Source organism: Eptesicus fuscus, chromosome 5, assembly GCF_027574615.1.
Source record: "Eptesicus fuscus isolate TK198812 chromosome 5, DD_ASM_mEF_20220401, whole genome shotgun sequence".
Classification (NCBI taxonomy): Eukaryota; Metazoa; Chordata; class Mammalia; order Chiroptera; family Vespertilionidae; genus Eptesicus; species Eptesicus fuscus.
This window is the reverse complement of record NC_072477.1, coordinates 73,535,760-73,552,463: the sequence shown is the minus strand read 5'-3', so window position 1 is coordinate 73,552,463 and position 16,704 is coordinate 73,535,760.

Below are 16,704 nucleotides of genomic sequence, written 5' to 3'. Positions count from 1 at the left end.
CTCTTTCCCCCCTAGATGCATTTTCTTTGCCTTTCTTTCTCCTAAGCTCTGTAACTTGTTTCCTGAGTCCGTGCAGCCCAGCTGGCCCACTTCTACCTCTGTGACATTCTAAACTTTCACTTGCAATTTGAAAATAAATAAGTAAAAATAAAGTACTCCCCTACTTATTTAAAAAAAGTTTAACTATAACCTGAATCAAAGTTGCTTTGGCCTCAATAGAGTATTCCAGATCTCTTATTCCTTTATCCTGGGAGTCCTCATACTGTTATTTGCTAAAACATATTTCAAAGAACATGAAGATATTAGGACTGAGCTGAGGAAGAATTCCAAGGTTAAATAAAGCACATTATATTTTGCATATGCACCCCAGAGATTCTCAGTGCTATTAGTATAACATTAAAATCACAGGAAATTATTCCATAAGAATCTCCTTTAATTTTGTTTCCCAATCTACCTAAATAAGAGCCCACTCCTTACTACATCTGTTAATGCCCAATGGAATCAATGTTTTGTAGAACACAGTGGGGACAACGCAGTATACTACAATTCAGGAGAAAGATGAAGGCACTCTCTATAAAACGTTGCTTGTTTTTTTTGTTAGTTTGTTTGGGTTTTTTTATTGATTTTCCACAGAGAGGAAGGGAGAGGGATAGAGAGCTAGAAACAACGATGAGAGAGAAACATCGACCAGCTGCCTCCTGCACACCCCCCACCGGGGATGTGCCCGCATCCAATGTACATGCCCTTGACCGGAATCGAACCTGGGACCTTTCAGTCCACAGACTGACGCTCTATCCACTGAGCCAAACCGGTTTCGGCTGCTTGTTGTTTTTTTTTAAGATTATAAGAATATCATTAGGAAGAATCCTTTATGGAAATGGAGTTTTAACTTGGAATTAAACTTTTGGGGATTCCAGTTTTTGTACAAATTTTGTTTTGCAAGAAAAATGAAGAAAAACCTAGATTCTAATCCTGACTCCGAATGAACTAACTACCTGAGTCACTTTGAATTTGGAACTCTCTTGGCCTTAATTTCTTCATCTGTAAAATGAGGGACTTATACTAATTAACTTCTAAGGCTACCTTTCAGTTCTAAAATGTATAATTTTTGCACATTTTGCATGTTATTTCATATACATAGAAAAAAAGACTCAAATGATAAACACATAAAGGAGTAATGGGATTTCAGAGCACTTTTTAAAGTTGTATTTTCCGCCCTAGCTGGTTTGGTTCAATGGATAGAGCATCAGCCTGTGGACTGAAGGTCTCAGGTTCGATTCCGGCCAAGGGCACATGCCTGGGATGCAGGCTTGGTCCCCCAGTAGGGGGCGTGCAGGAGGCAGCCAATCAATGATTCTCTCTCATCATTGATGTTTCTATCTCTCCCTCTTCCTTCTTCTCTAAAATCAATAAAATATATTTTCAAAAATAAATAAATAAAGTTGTACTTTCCCATACTTTTCCTAGTTCTCTGCATTGTGGATTTAGAAAAATATAAATAAGTGTTTTTAAATATAATCATGTATGGTGATGGATGGTAACTAAATTCATTGTGGTAAATATATAGAGTATATATGGTATATTTGCATACAATTGAGTATGGGAAATAGTTTATTCTTATATTATTACATCTTAATTATTGTATTATTTTCCATATGAATAATTATAAACCTACTTTTGCCCCACCCTGTATACATATATCAAATCATTAAGTTGTACCCCTAAAACTAATTCAGTGTTACATGTAAATTACATCGTGATTAAAAATTTAAGGAAGAAAGAGAAAAATATCATTGTAATGAGGTAACATTGGTTAATAACATAAGTTTCAGGTGTACAAATTATAATTCAACTAGTGGCCCGGTGCACAGAATTTGTGCAGGGGGGCGCTGGGTTGTTCCTCAGCCCGGCCTGCACCCTCTCCAATCTCAAAGGATGTCCCTACTGCTAGTTTACAGGGATCGGGCCTAAACCGGCAGTCAGACATCCCTCTCACAATCCGGGACTGCTGGCTCCAGCCGCTCACCTGACTGCCTGCCTGCCTGACTGCCCCTAACCACTTTGCCTGCCGGCCTGCCCGCCCCCAACTGCCCCCTTCCGCCAGCCTGATCACCCCCAACTGCCCCCCCTGCTGGCCTGATCACCCCAACTGCCCCCCCTGCTGGCCTGCTCACTCCAAACTGACCCCCTTGCTGGCCTGCTCACTCCAAACTGACCCCACCCCTGCTGTCCTGATCACCTCCAACTGACCCCCACTGATGGCCTGCTCACTCCCAACTGGCCCCCCTGCTGGTCTGCTTACCCCCAATGGCCCCTGCCGTCCCATTCTGGCCTGATCACCCCCCGGCGACCCAAGGCTCCTTTTTTCTTTTTTTTTTTTTTTTTCAGCACCTCCTTGAGGGGAGGCCAGGGCCAACTGGAAGCAAGTATGTAGGATTTATTTATCTTCTATAATTGAAACTTTGTAGCCTTGAATGGAGGCCAGGGCGGGCAGGAAGCTTGGCTTCTTCCATTGCCGGGGCAACCCAAGCTTCCAGCTTGCTCCAGCTCTGTGGCCAGCCGCCATCTTGGTTAGGTTAATTTGCATACTCGCTCCTGATTGGCTGATGGGCATGGTTTGGCATAGCGGAGTGATGGTTAATTTGCATGTTTCTCTTTTATTAATGTAGATATCTGTATAATAGTACTAGAGGACCGGTGCATGAATTCATGCATGGGTGGGGTCCAGCCAGCCCACCCCGATTTGGGCTGATTGGGCTGGGCCGGCCATGGGGAGGGTCCGAGGGCGGTTGGAACTCCCAGTCGAACTCCCGGTTGAGGGGACAATTTGCATATTAGGCTTTTATCATATAGGATACTCACCACCCAAAGTCTAGTTTCTATCTGTCACAATACATTTGACACCCTTTACCCATTTCACCCTCTCTTCACCCAGTTATAATATGACATGATTCTAAACCTAGAAGCTTAATGGTTCTCTGTCCTGGAGTCACCAGAGACTCACCTTGGGACCTCTTAAAAATACTGATGCCTGATGCAAATCAAAACAACACTGAGGTGCCATCTCACACCTGTCAGAATGGCTATCATCAACAAATCAACAAGCGACAAGTGCTGGAGAGGATTCGGAGAAAAGGGAACCCTCCTTCACTGCTGGTGGGAATGCAGACTGGTGCAGCCACTGTGGAAAACAGTATGGTGTTTCCTCAAAAAATTAAAAGTGGAACTGCCATTTGACCCAGTAATCCCACTTCTATGAATATACCCCAAGAAAACAGAAACACCAATCAGAAAGGATATATGCACCCCTATGTTCATAGCAGCACAAACTACAATAACTAAGATTTGGAAACAGCCTAAATGCCCATCAGCAGAGGAGTGGATTAGAAAACTGTGGTACATCTACACAATGGAATACTACGCTGCTGTAAAAAAGAAGGAATTCTTACCATTTGCAACAGCATGGATGGAACTAGAGACCATTATAAACTGTTGAACAAAAATAGAGGCAAAGAAGCATTGAACAGACTGTCAAACTACAGCAGGAAGGTAGGGGAGGGTGGGGGGGTAAGAGATCAACCAAAGGACTTGTATGCATGCATATAAGCACAACCAACAGACGCAACACGCGGGGGCGGGGGGGCGGGGGGATGTGGGCAAGTGCCAGGTGGAAGGGGAAGCTAGGGGGAGGTCAATGGGGGGTGGGGGAGGAGACATATATACTACTATTTGTAATACCTTAATCAATAAAATAAAATTTTAAAAAATACTGATGCCTGGGCCACACCTCCAGTGATTCGAATCATTTGCTTAAGGTGGGACATGGGCATCAAGTTTTTTATAGTTCTCCAGGTGATTCTCCTCAAGGACAAAGAAGCACTGACTAGAGCATTGCATTTTGCTTAAAAAAAAAAAAACAATGTTTGAATTTACACAAAGTAATTTAAGCAAATAATCAGTTTTTGAGAGCCTTCCACCAGACTAAACTTGAATTAGAAAATAATGGGAATGCTGAAATTGTAAAAATACATGTTAAACTTTGTTTACTTTGTGCCTTTGAGCAAATATGATTTTAATTATAGAAACTGTGGGAAGGTACACCATGATTCCATAGGTTATACCAGTTTTCTTGTTTGACTTTTATAATTTGTGCCACCTACACATTTTTTGTAATTGTGTTTGTATCTCATCCCTCCACCACCTCTTTAGGAGTCTTAAGAAGCTGACTAGTTTTAATACTTCATGCGATTCTCTTCAGAGCAGTTGCCTTTGGATTGAAACTTGACCAAGTACATTTTCTTTTCAAACAACCATATTTAGAAGACTAGATCTCTCTGCGGGGGCGGGGGGAGCTTTTATAGATACGTTTTAAGTCTATGCCATTTAACTATGTCTATGATGAATCTATTCAGCTATCCTCACTGGTCCAACCAGTTCCCCAGTGTGCCCTAAAAGCTTTTAAGCCTTTTGACAGCTTCAGTAAAATGGGCTTCCATTGCAAACCCAAGTTTTTTGTGTTTACTATCATTATTGCCTTCTGAAAAGGACTGCCCTACTCTATTTTATTCATGATGCAATTTATTTCATGTCAGTAATGGGGCCTTAACAATAGGAAATTTTTGTCCATTTTGTCTGTTTGCATGGTCAAACCTCATTACTGAAAAACAAGTTTTTATTATAAGATCCCACCTTGCTAGTTATTGCTAGGTTTCTGAATCATTTCTGGGTGGATTACATTTTTTTCAAGTTCTGGTTCATGACTCTGCAGTGTCACGTCACCCTATCAGCAGTGGCATGAACTAGTAAGGTGCTGGCAGATGTTGGTTAACAAAAGCATTCTTCCTTAGCAATTAACTTTTTTTTTTTTCCATTTCAGGAGGACTGTTGTGTAATTCACATTTTAACAAGTTCCCATTATAGCACTTCCCTCCAACGCTTGCTTACGAAGCTGGGAGGATTGCCATTCCCACAGATCCCATTAAAGGATAAGAATGAACCATAGCATGAGTCATAATGATGTGTTACTGATGGCCTAACATGTTTCTTCAAGCTTGGTTACTCTGGATTCATTCTGGTAATTAATTTCAGCTATCTTGAAAGTGGTCTAAACTGTCTCTACATCAAGTATCTGAATGACCAATTTAGGTCCTTTGTGGCATTGTTTACTATGTGCTAATTTTTAAAAGCCTTAATTGATTGGTTCAGATATAAAGCATTGTTTTATAGCCTGAATTTGTTTGTTTGTTTGTTTTTTGGAAGGAGGATTTTAATGGACTTAATGTTTGTGTCCTCCCAAAATTTATGTCAAAGCCCTAACCCCAACTGTATTAGTATTTGGAGATGGGGCCTTTGGGAAGTACTTAGGGTTCCACAAGGTCATGAAGGTAGGACTCTCATAATAGGATTTGTGTTCTTATAAGAAGCGACACACAAAAAAAGTATATTATTGTCTAACCACTATTCTATACACCTGTAACTAACATATAATAATATTGAATATAAACTGTATTTGAAAAATAAAATTTAAAAGTCACTAAAAAATAAAAAGAAATAAGAAGAGACACAAGGGCTTGCTCTCTCACTTAGCCAGTGAGGACGCACAATGAGAAGGTGGCTGTCTTCAAGCCAGGAAGAGAGCTGTCACCAAGGACTGAAGCAGCCAGAACCTTGATCTTGGACTTCCCAGCCTCCAGAACTATAAGAAAATAAATTTCTGTTGTTTAACCCTACCAGACCTGAGGCCCTGAACCTAACTGTCCCCTATACCTGGACTCCTGAGCATTAAAGAGAAAAAATCAACATGATATAGAAAAATGTTAGTTACATGCAAACAAGTGGTTAGAATAAGATGGAACTTGGAGACATTGTAGAAAATAGGTACTAGGCAAAGTACAGAAAATTAGGTAAAGCAGTATAGCGGCAGATTCGGAAATTACCGAAAAATCGGTACAGTGGTCTGGTAGCCTTAAGCCCCTGAGTCTGTGGTATTTTGTTATGGCAGCCTGAGCAGACAAATACAAGGATGAAGTTGGATTCAGAAGAATTGAAGGAGAACATTAGTACCTTTTGGTACATATACATAACTGTAGGGTTGTTTAATTTGTAGGAGCTTATTTTGTAAATGGAAACATACTACACACTGTCCATTGACTTGGTTTTTTTTCCCCCACTTAGTCTATCTTGGGTGCTTTCCATGCCTGTCACTCAGATCTACCTCATTCTTTTTGAAGTCTACAGAGTATACATGGCATGGATGTATGATAATTTAGTTAACTAGTTCACCATTGATGGACATTTAGGTTGTTCCCATTTGTCTCTACTATAAAAAAAAGTTACTGTGAAAATCCCTGAGTAGATTGTCAACACAGTTCTGTAGGAGAGTCATACAATTAGAATTGCTTACCACAGAGGTTATACAGTTACAATGTCCATAGGTTCAAACAGGCCCTCCAAAATGTGCTAATTTACATTTTTAAGGGTTTGTGGACTAAATATTTTCTTGTAAGTCGAATAGTGTCAGTCAAAAATTCACATCCACCCAGAACCATGTGATCTTGTTTGGAAATCAGGTCTTTGCAGATGTAATTAGTTAAATGAGGTGGATTATGGTAGGTCCTAAATCCAATGACTGGTGTCCTTATAAGAAGAGGAAAGGACGAATACACACAGGGAAGATGTCCATGTGACAATGGATGCAGAGATTGGAGGGATGCAGCTATAAGCCAACAACTACCAGAGCTAGGAAGCGGCAGAAGGATTCTTCCCTAGAGCCTGCAGAGGGAGAGCATGGTCCTACCAACACCTTAATTTTGGTCTTCTAGCCTACAGAAGTGAGAGACTATATTTCTATTGTTTTAAGCCACCCAGTTTCTGGCACTTTGTTACAGCATCCCTAGTAAAATAGTACAGGTTTCTAAGAGAGGTTCCATACAAATGAATTAAGCTAACCAGGATTAGCTCAAGTGGAAAATAACAATAAAAGCTGCCAAATCAAATCCTAAACTTTCAAAAATTTGCACAAAAAGTTTAATTTCCTAATTGCTATGATTATTTCCTCTAATAAAGTGATTTTTTTTTTTTAAATCCTCACCTGAGGATATGCTTACTGGTTTTTTTTTTTTAGAAAGGGGGAAAGGGAGAGAGAGAGAGAAACGTCGATGTGAGAGAGAACATTGATTGGTCACCTTCCATACATGCCCTGACTGGGCATCCAACTTGCAATCTAGGTAATCGAACCCGCAACCTTTTGGCATTCAGACGACACTCCAACCAACTGAGCCACACTGGCCAGGGCTAATAAAGTGATTTCTTTTTTAAAAAAGTAGTTTAATTACAAAAGAAGGACATTTATTGTATAAAATTTATTGTATAAAATGGAAAATACAATAAGTAAAAAAGAAGATAATCAACAAATCCTGCCATGCAAAAAAATTTTTTTTCCATAGACATTTTTATTTCGATTCTTCTAGATGTTTTTGATTTATATTTATACTTACTTAGCATACTGTTTTATAACACTATTTCATGAAGATACATATTTTTATTTTTTAGAAAGGCAAAAGGTATGGCTAAATTTTTATTTCAGTTTTTCTTTAAATGTCTCTTACAGCTCTGCCAGATGTTCAGGCTCTGCTGCTTTTATCCAGCCCTGGCTATGATCAGGAGGCTCCACCCCCACCCAGCCTGCAGCTGGAACTACATCTCTTTCTCAAGACCCCTACTAGTCCCGCTTCTCTTTTTAGATAAGAGTAATTGTTTAGAATACTTGTGTTCTCCTTTTTAAAATATTCAGAATTCAACTAAGCTTGAGCAGCACTAGATAAATCTTTCTTTTAGATACTCACAATTAACGTTAGTATTTAAAGGGTCTGAGAAGTGCTATGGTAAAGAAGTATTTGTTTTTTTTCTTTTTTTTATTGATTTTTTACAGAGAGGAAGAGAGAGGGATAGAGAGTTAGAAACATCGATGAGAGAGAAACATCCATCAGCTGCCTCTTGCACACCCCTTACTGGGGATGTGCCCGCAACCAAGGTACATGCCCTTGACCGGAATTGAACCTGGGACCTTTCAGTCCGAAGGCCGACGCTCTATCCACTGAGCCAAACCGGTTTCAGCAAGAAGTGTTTGTTAATCTAGCAGTTACCAAACTTCTGTGGCCAAGGAGGCCTTTTCTTTTTCTCTTTTTTTCAACCTGTCAACATCTTGTAGAACCAGTGTTCTGAAGAATACAGCTAATTTTGGGTAAGAACTCAAGCCAGTTTAGGTTCAGACTCAATGTTGTTATTGCAAGAGTGGTTTTGCCTTGAAGTGAATCTAATCAGTAATCTTCTTACTGCTCCCATCTCTTTTTTTTTTAAATATATTTTATTGATTTTTTACAGAGAGGAAGAGAGAGGGATAGAGAGTTAGAAACATCGATGAAAGAGAAACATCGATCAGCTGCCTCTTGCACACCCCCTACTGGGGATGTGCCCGCAACCAAGGTACATGCCCTTGACCGGAATCGAACCTGGGACCCTTGAGTCCGCAGGCCGACACTCTATCCACTGAGCCAAACCGGTTTCAGCTGCTCCCATCTCTTGAGGCTGGGGACCTGCTGTGTACCTTTAAGTTCCCTTCCCAAGGACATTATCCTGCTTTTGATAATTGTTGCTCTGCCCATTTCATTCTCTTCCTGTCTGCCCCCTGCCCTTGAACTCCTCTTCACTCCCTGTTTGTTAAGAGGCCGAAGTAGTATTGAACCTCCTAAGCAACTGCATGATTAGACTTACTGTGTATGGTCATACCTTTCAGATATTCAGTACTGATTTCCTGGCTATTAGTATCACAGTGAGTCTGTCTCCCCAGCATTGGCCCCCACTCCGGGAGCTGGTCCTAAATTTTCTAGCTCAGAATAATATTTCCCAAGGCAGCAGCCAATCATATTGTGTTCTCTATCTTGAGGGAAAAAAAAAGCACTGAACAGATAAAGTCTTATAAGACTAGAGGATGTTTTGCAGAGAGAGACACAATCACTGTGCTAGGTACTGGTGTAGTGTCTTACATAGGTTATCTTATTTTCCAACAACACCTGAGAAAAGAGTATTATTATCCCCGATGTGCAGTTAAGTAAAAATGGTGTAGAAAGGGCCCAAAGGCAGTGACTTAGGCTTCCAATGGAGGTGAACCTTGCTCCAAAGCAAGTTTTCTTTCCCTTCTAGCTTGCTGCCCTGTACCATCTTCCACTTGGTGAGTGTACCCTAACTATAGGTAATCTACTTGGGGATTCAGATTTGAAAATTATAAATACCAAATATTTCCACCTGCTTCTCAGCTGTATCAAAGACAAATTGTCATAACAGGAGGATTCCTTACCATCCAACACTACCTACCACTCCTACCTTCCACCTGCCAGAAAAACCCCAAGTAAAACTGCTGCTTCTGTTGAAAAAGATAAAGTATGTATTTATATATGGAAATCTGTCCATGATGTAGTATTTGTGAAATGGGAATAAGACTAAGTTATATGACATGTGTACTGCCAGCCCATTTTATATGTATATTTGTACATATATGTTTACAAATACAGTACATAGAAAGATTCATCCACTTGTTAATAAGAGAACTCTGGTACCATGTAGGGGTGGTTGGGAGGAGATTTTTGCCTTGTATTTACATATGTTTCTGTACTGCTTTATTTTTGTTTTACAACCAGCAAGTATTATTTTTTTAATAATTAAAAAGAGCCTGGCAGGTATGGCTCAGTGGTTGAGCATCGACCTCTGAACCAGGAGGTCACGGTTCCATTTCCAGTTAGGGCACATGCCGGGGTTGTGGGCTTGATCCCCAGTTGGGGCGTGCAGGAGGTAGCCAATCACTGATTCTCTCTCATCATTGATGTTTCTCTCTCTCCCTCTCCCTTTATCTCTGAAATCAATAAAAATATATTTAAAATATAATTTAAAAGATAAATACATATTTACACATTAGGGAAAAAAACACCCTGATGCTTCTGCCACCAAGGAGGTCATTAGTATTGTGGTGGTGTTTAAAAATCATGAATCTTATAAACTAGCAGTGAGATTTGCTCATTTTCGTTGCTTTTGCCTTATCTGAAATGCTCCCTACTTCCTTCCACAGTCAGCACAGGAAGGTGGGGAAGGGAGGAGCAGAAAAAAAGGAATCAACTTCTCACTTTGCCAAAATCAACCACCTGGAATTTTCCAAAGGCTCAAATGCTGAGCAGCGGATGTAGTTACTCATGGGATGGATGAGCTATTGCTGTCTATAGATGTGAGAGATAAACATCAGTGGGCTGCCTCCTGCACACCCGCTACTAGGGATCAAGCCTGCAAACCAGGCTTGTGCCCTGACTGGGAATGGAAACTCAGTACATGGGATGATGCTCAACTAACTGAGCCACACCAGCCAGGGCCATTTATTTTTTAAGTTTCAACTGCCATTTTTTAAAAATTCTTTATCGTTTAAAGTATTATACGAGTCTCCTTTTTTTCCCCATTGACCACTCCCCCGCCACTCCCACTCCCCCCCCAGCACATGCCCTCACCCGCCTACTGTCTGTGTCCATTGGTTATGCTCATATGCATGCATACAAGTCCTTTTGTTGATCTCTTACCCCCTCACCCTCCGCCTTCCCTCATAGGTTGTACAGTCTGTTCGATGCTTCTGTGTCTCTGGTTCTATTTTTGTTCATCAGTTTATGTTGTTCATTATACCCCACATATGAGTGAGATCATGTGATATTTATCTTTCTCTGACTGGCTTATTTCACTTAGCATAATGCTCTCTAGTTCCACCCATGCTTCAACTGCCATTTTTATTATGTGCATTTCTACAGACTGGCATGGATTGACCTACATAATATGATACTTAGTATATCTCACTTTTGTTCTTAAATATACATTTGCATAGTACAATATCTCAGAAAATATATTTTCAAGTAGAAACAGTGCTTATCCATGAGTAATAGACCTTCAAGGGTTTCTAATGATTTTTTTTTTCTTTCTCAAATACCTTTATTTGATCATTTGAGATCTTTAAAACCTGCCAGGTGACTGCATACCTTTTCAATCTTCACTCCTGCTACTCTCCAGAGCTCTTTTCATTCCAATAAAATCAGGATAGACAGTGGTCCTGGTGTTACCAGAAAGGGAGGGTGTCTGGAGCCGGCGGCCTATAGTGTGAGTTCTTGGCTTCGTTCAGAAAAGATTTTGAAATATGAGTCCAAGTGATTTTGAGAGTATGGTTATTACATCTGGGGACAGTGAAACATGGAAGGGCCTAGGATAGAAGAAGCAACAGAAGAGAGACTAGGAGGGGCTACTTTGGCTCTCTAGAAACATTACGGGAAAGAAGTGAGCCAAACTGGGGCTCCTATCAGCTCACTAAAGAGAGAAAAGGGGGCCTTGGAGACAGGTTCAGGGGGTTAGCCCAGGACAAGCAGCTGCTGCCCATTGCTCCCCTGGTCGTAAGTCTCATGGGGGGGGGGGGCAGGGGGGTCCCTTAGAGCTTAATAGATGCACCCCTGTGGGGGACGAAGAAGAGGAAGGGAAAGGGGTGGGCATGCTCCAAGAAGGAGAACAGCACTTGGTCCTTTGTCTTGAGGATTTTAAAGGCTAGAGGTTTAGGGGAGGTCTTAGGGGAAGATTCAGTAGAATGTTCATCAGCTTTTCCAGGTGTGCCCTTTCTGGGTCATGGTCTCCACTGATTGGTCAGTGCCAGGGTCATTCACTTGCCTGGTTTGGATGCTTTTCTGGGCCTGGAGCTGAAATACAACTGAGGCCTAGATGTTATCTCCAGAGAGGAAAGGTCTAGGGGTCTAAACCACAAAGCAAGTGATATGCCGGGGGAGGAAAGACCACCCTGGGGGCGAGGTCAGTGCCAGTTTTGCCCACTGCTAGGCAGCCCAGGCTTTCCACCCTAGTGACCTGTATCTGGCTGTAAATTGCTCGGCCAGTTTGTTCAGCTATCTGTCTCTGTTCCCCCAGTCCACTTGCCAAGGAATTTCCCTAGCTTTTTACTATCCTGCCTCACTTACTTTGTACTTCCCCCCACTGTCTGGAACACCCTGCCTGTCGAAATCCTGTCTAGCATGTCAGGCCTGGCTCCCACGTTCCTCCACAATCCCTCCCCTAACTCTCCAAGAAATGTATGTATGACTTTGCATGAGACTTCTTTTCTCATGGGAGTGTTTATGGTTAGGGTTACTCCATACACTGTCCCTGAATGACGTCCATACCCTTAAGAGAAAGGGTGAGAAGCAGAAAGGCTAACTCCGCTGCCCTTCAGTCAGATGGAAGGAATGTTTAAGGCAGTGAGAAGGAAGGAATGAGGGAATGGCCCGGGGTTAGATCCCTCAGAGACTGGCCACTGTGAAGGTTAGCGGTAAACCCACTTTCTGTGCACAAAAACTGGTTCAGGGATAATAAAAATATGTTTGATCTGCACTTTTTTACACACCAAGAAATTAAAAACTTGACCTTTGCTGGTTTTCTCAGTGGTTAGAGCATCAGCCCATGGACTGAGGGGTCAAGGGTTCAATTCCAGTCAAGGGCATGTACCTTGTCTGCAAGCTCTATCCCCGGCCCTGGGTAGAGCACAGGCGGGAGACAATCAATTCATGTGTCTCTCTCACATCAATGTTTCTCCCTCTCTCTCTGTCTCTCCCCTTCCCTTCCACTCTCTCTAGAAATCAATTGGGAGGGGTGGAGGAGGGATTATCCTGGGTAAGGATTAACAACAACAACAAAAAATTTAAAAACTTGCCCCTGGCTGGGTGGCTCAGTTGGTTGGAGTGTCATCCCATGAACCAAAAAGTTGCTGGTTCGATTCATAGTCAAGGTACATACTAGGTTGTGGGTTTGATCCTCAGTTGGGGGGCATACAGGAGGCAACTGATCAATGTTTCTTTCACATTGATGCTTTCTCTCTCTCTCTCTCTCTCTCTCTCTCTCTCTCTCTCTCTCTCCCTCCCCCTTCCTCTCTCTCTCTAAAATCCATTTAAAAAATATCTTCAGGCAACAATTTAAAAATATAAATAGCCCTAGCTGGTTTTGCTCAGTGGATAGAGCGTTGCCTGTGGACTGAAGGGTCCTGGGTTCCATTCCAGTCAAGGGCACATGCCCAGGTTGTGGGCTCCATCTCCAGTAGGGGGCGTGCAGGAGGCAGCCAATCAGTGATTTTCTCTTATCATTGATGTTTCTCTCTCTCTCTCTCTCTCTCTCTCTCTCTCTCTCTCCCTCTCCCTTCCTCTCTGAAATCAATAAAACTATTAAAAATAAAAATAAATAAATAAATAACTTGACTGAGCTCCAAGGGAAAATAATTTCAACTTTATTGATTTAGAAGTGTCAATGAAGAAAATTGACCTGCATTTTCATCATTAAAATAGTATATATTTCAAAAGTAGCAATACAAGGCCATTTTTTACAATTTCACCTTAAATTATGCTGACACTTGGCAGTCACCTGAGCTCTATGGGCCAAGGCCGCTCATCCACTGGTATAACCCTCCAAACCTGAGTCTGGAGATGAACCTGCCTGAGACACCATGCCCTAAGAAGCTCGAGAGGTGAGAACATCAAGATTCTGCTCAGGCCTTCAGACCACCTGGGTCTTACATAGTGGAGATGCTTCTATATTAACACAGCAGATTTCCGAGTCCCCGTTATTTGTCTTACCACATCATGCAGCATCCCTTGAGTGTAAGTGCTGTCTCACACCTTTTCCACCTTCTGGTGAGGGCCCAGTACAAAGCCTCTTATATAGTGGGTCATCAAGAAATTCCTGTTTATGATAATGGTGATGAAGAAATAGCTTGAGAGAAAGTGACTTCACCCATGTGTACTGAATTTTATTTTCTTTACAACTGCACACCTACTTAGTGGAATGTTCTAAGTTGCAGATACCTAGAACGCAGGGCTCCTGCTTTCTTCACTCACCCTGCTGGGCTCTCTCTCGAGTCCCATTTGTTAACAGGTGTGGCCCCACACATAGGCATGTTCCTGCTTGTGCTTGGTATAATCTGAGAGTAGTTCAAAGGCATTGCTAATGCAAAACACATCCTAAAAATATTTCTCCCACGGACCTAAATTCATGCCTGAAAATTTCACCATTGCTTAATTTTTTACAGTAAGAGCCCTGTTACTAGGGAGGAAAAAGACATTGTTATTCTCAGGGCCAGAGAGGAGTAGAACAGAGTGAAGCAGAGTGTGCATCCAGAACAAACTGGAGCAGGACAGCGTGGACTCGACCATATTGGAAAGAAGCACTGCTGTCTAACCAGAGAAGCAAGTCACCCTCAGGAGACCCCGACACAGGCCACTTTGCCCCAGGGACACATCATAGCCATGCCCTTCCACAGCTGTGCTGTCTCATAATTGAGCTGTAACACTACTGAGTGGCCGCCATGCTGTAACATAATTAAGCTGTTGGCACTGAATAAAGTTTGGTTGACAGACCTTAACAGACACCTTATCAAAGGAGATGTTCAGATGGCAAATAAGCATATGAAGAGATGCTCCACATCGTATGTCATCAGGGACATGTAAAGGAAAACAATAGGATACTACAGATCTGTCAGAATGGCCCAAACCCAGAACACTGACAGTATCAAATGCTGGTGAAGATATGGAGGAACAAGAACTTTCATACATTGCTGATGGGAATGCAAAATGGCACAGCCACTTTGGAAGACAGCTTACTGATGTGGTTCAAACAACTTTCATATTAATATTAAGGTGCTTTGGCAGTTTCTTACAAAACTTAACGTACTCTTACCGTAGGATCCAGCATCATGTTCCTTGGTATTTGACAAAAGGAGTTGAAAACTTATGTCCACACAAAAACTTGCATATGGATGTTTGAGGCAGCTTTATTCATAATTGCCAAAGCTTGGAAACAAACAACCACTCACATTTATTATAAGATGTCTCTTTCTGGTTTAAATACTTAGGTGAAATTGTCAGTGAGATTCTATGGCAATGGTTTAAAGAGCTTTGAAAACAGTATAGGTATTCTTGCAACCCCTTTACCCCCCAAAAAACAAAACTTCTTACTTCTTTGCCTATCATCTACATTTAATAGATAAGGTGATACTTTTAAAAGTAGTAAATGTATGAATATATTATTTATTTTACATAGAGTGATTTAACAGGGAGCTGACTTTGTTTTTATTTTCCTTCATTTAATAGCCATTTCCCGACTGTGTACATTGTAGCTGTCACTATATAAGAATACAAAGGTTTAAGTTAGTTAAAAAAAATACATTGTTATTTTCACCTAATAACATCTTAGCTCTGGTTAGTTTATCTGCCAGGATACCCATTGCTCTGAACTCACATAGTATTTAGAATAAACCCTTTTATCACTGCATTCAACATAGTGTATTGGAATGATCTCTTTCCCTGTTTTCCCAAGCTACTGTGAGATTCTCCAGGCTATCTCAAGCACCTGGTACAATGTCAGTGTGGCACATAGTAGACCCTCAAAAATATTGTTGTGCCAAACATAACCAACCTGTTTCTTAGGCAAGCCCTGGAGAGTTCTGTAAGGAGTGCCTAAAAAAGTGAATCAAAGGATGTAGTCTTGCAGTGAGGATATTTTCCATCAGATGCATTACTTGAGCCCTGGCCGGGTGGCTTAGTTAATTGGAGTGTTGTCCCATACACCAAAAGGTTGAGGGTTCTATTCCTTGTCAGGGCACATACCTAGGTTTCAGGTTCAATCCTTGGTCTGGGAGCATGCCATGAGGCAACCGATCGATGTTTCTCTCTCACATCAATGTTGTTGTTGTTTTTTTATTCTCTCTCTCTCTCTAAAAGGAAAATAAAATAAAACATATTCTCAGGTGAGGATTAAAATAAATGCACTACTTGATTGGCTTCTGCAAGGGGTGAGAGGCCCATCAAAGACTACTTGCTCCTGTCACATTTTGGTTAACCTTGACCAGTGGCTTATTGTTGAAGATGGGTAGACTCTGCCTCCACTAAGATAAAGAGAATTACCCTCAGTAATTAAAAGCATGTCAGGGACAGACCCAAATTTAACCTCATACTTGAGTGTACCCCATTCCAAAGAGACTAAGCCTGCTTCCTGGGGACAGGGTCTGCATCATGCATATTTCTTGTGTTCTTATGAGTCTAACACAGAGTCTGACACATATTAGGAACACAAATATAATAGCTAACAATTATATAGTGCTTACCATGTGCCAGATACATTCTTCTAAAGCATTTTATATGTATTAACTCATTTAATCCTCACAATAGTGAGGCAGCTATTACTATTACCCCCATTTTACAGATGAGGAAACCAAAACACACAGGAATTTATATGGCTTACCCAACGTCACATAGCTCCAGAGTCCATGCATTTAAATCCTTTGTCCAGTGCATTTAAATGGAAGTGACTAGATCTCTCCCTTGTACCATATTTTTATAGCAAATGGTTTGAACCACTTAGGGTACAGTCTCCTCCCCTCCCCCCACTAGATGGTCATTAGCACAAGGTCATTCTTTGACTTTTATCATCCTCAGTTTCTAGCGCAGTATTACCGCGAAGTAGCAAGACTAGTGTGCGTATCTGTGACCACCAGGGGGCACTGTGGCCACACGCCCTCTTCCCCCTCCCTCCGGCGCTACCCGAGAGGGGCGGAGCCAGCGTTGGGCGGAGCCTGAGAGACGCCCAAGGGGAGCAATCCCGGCG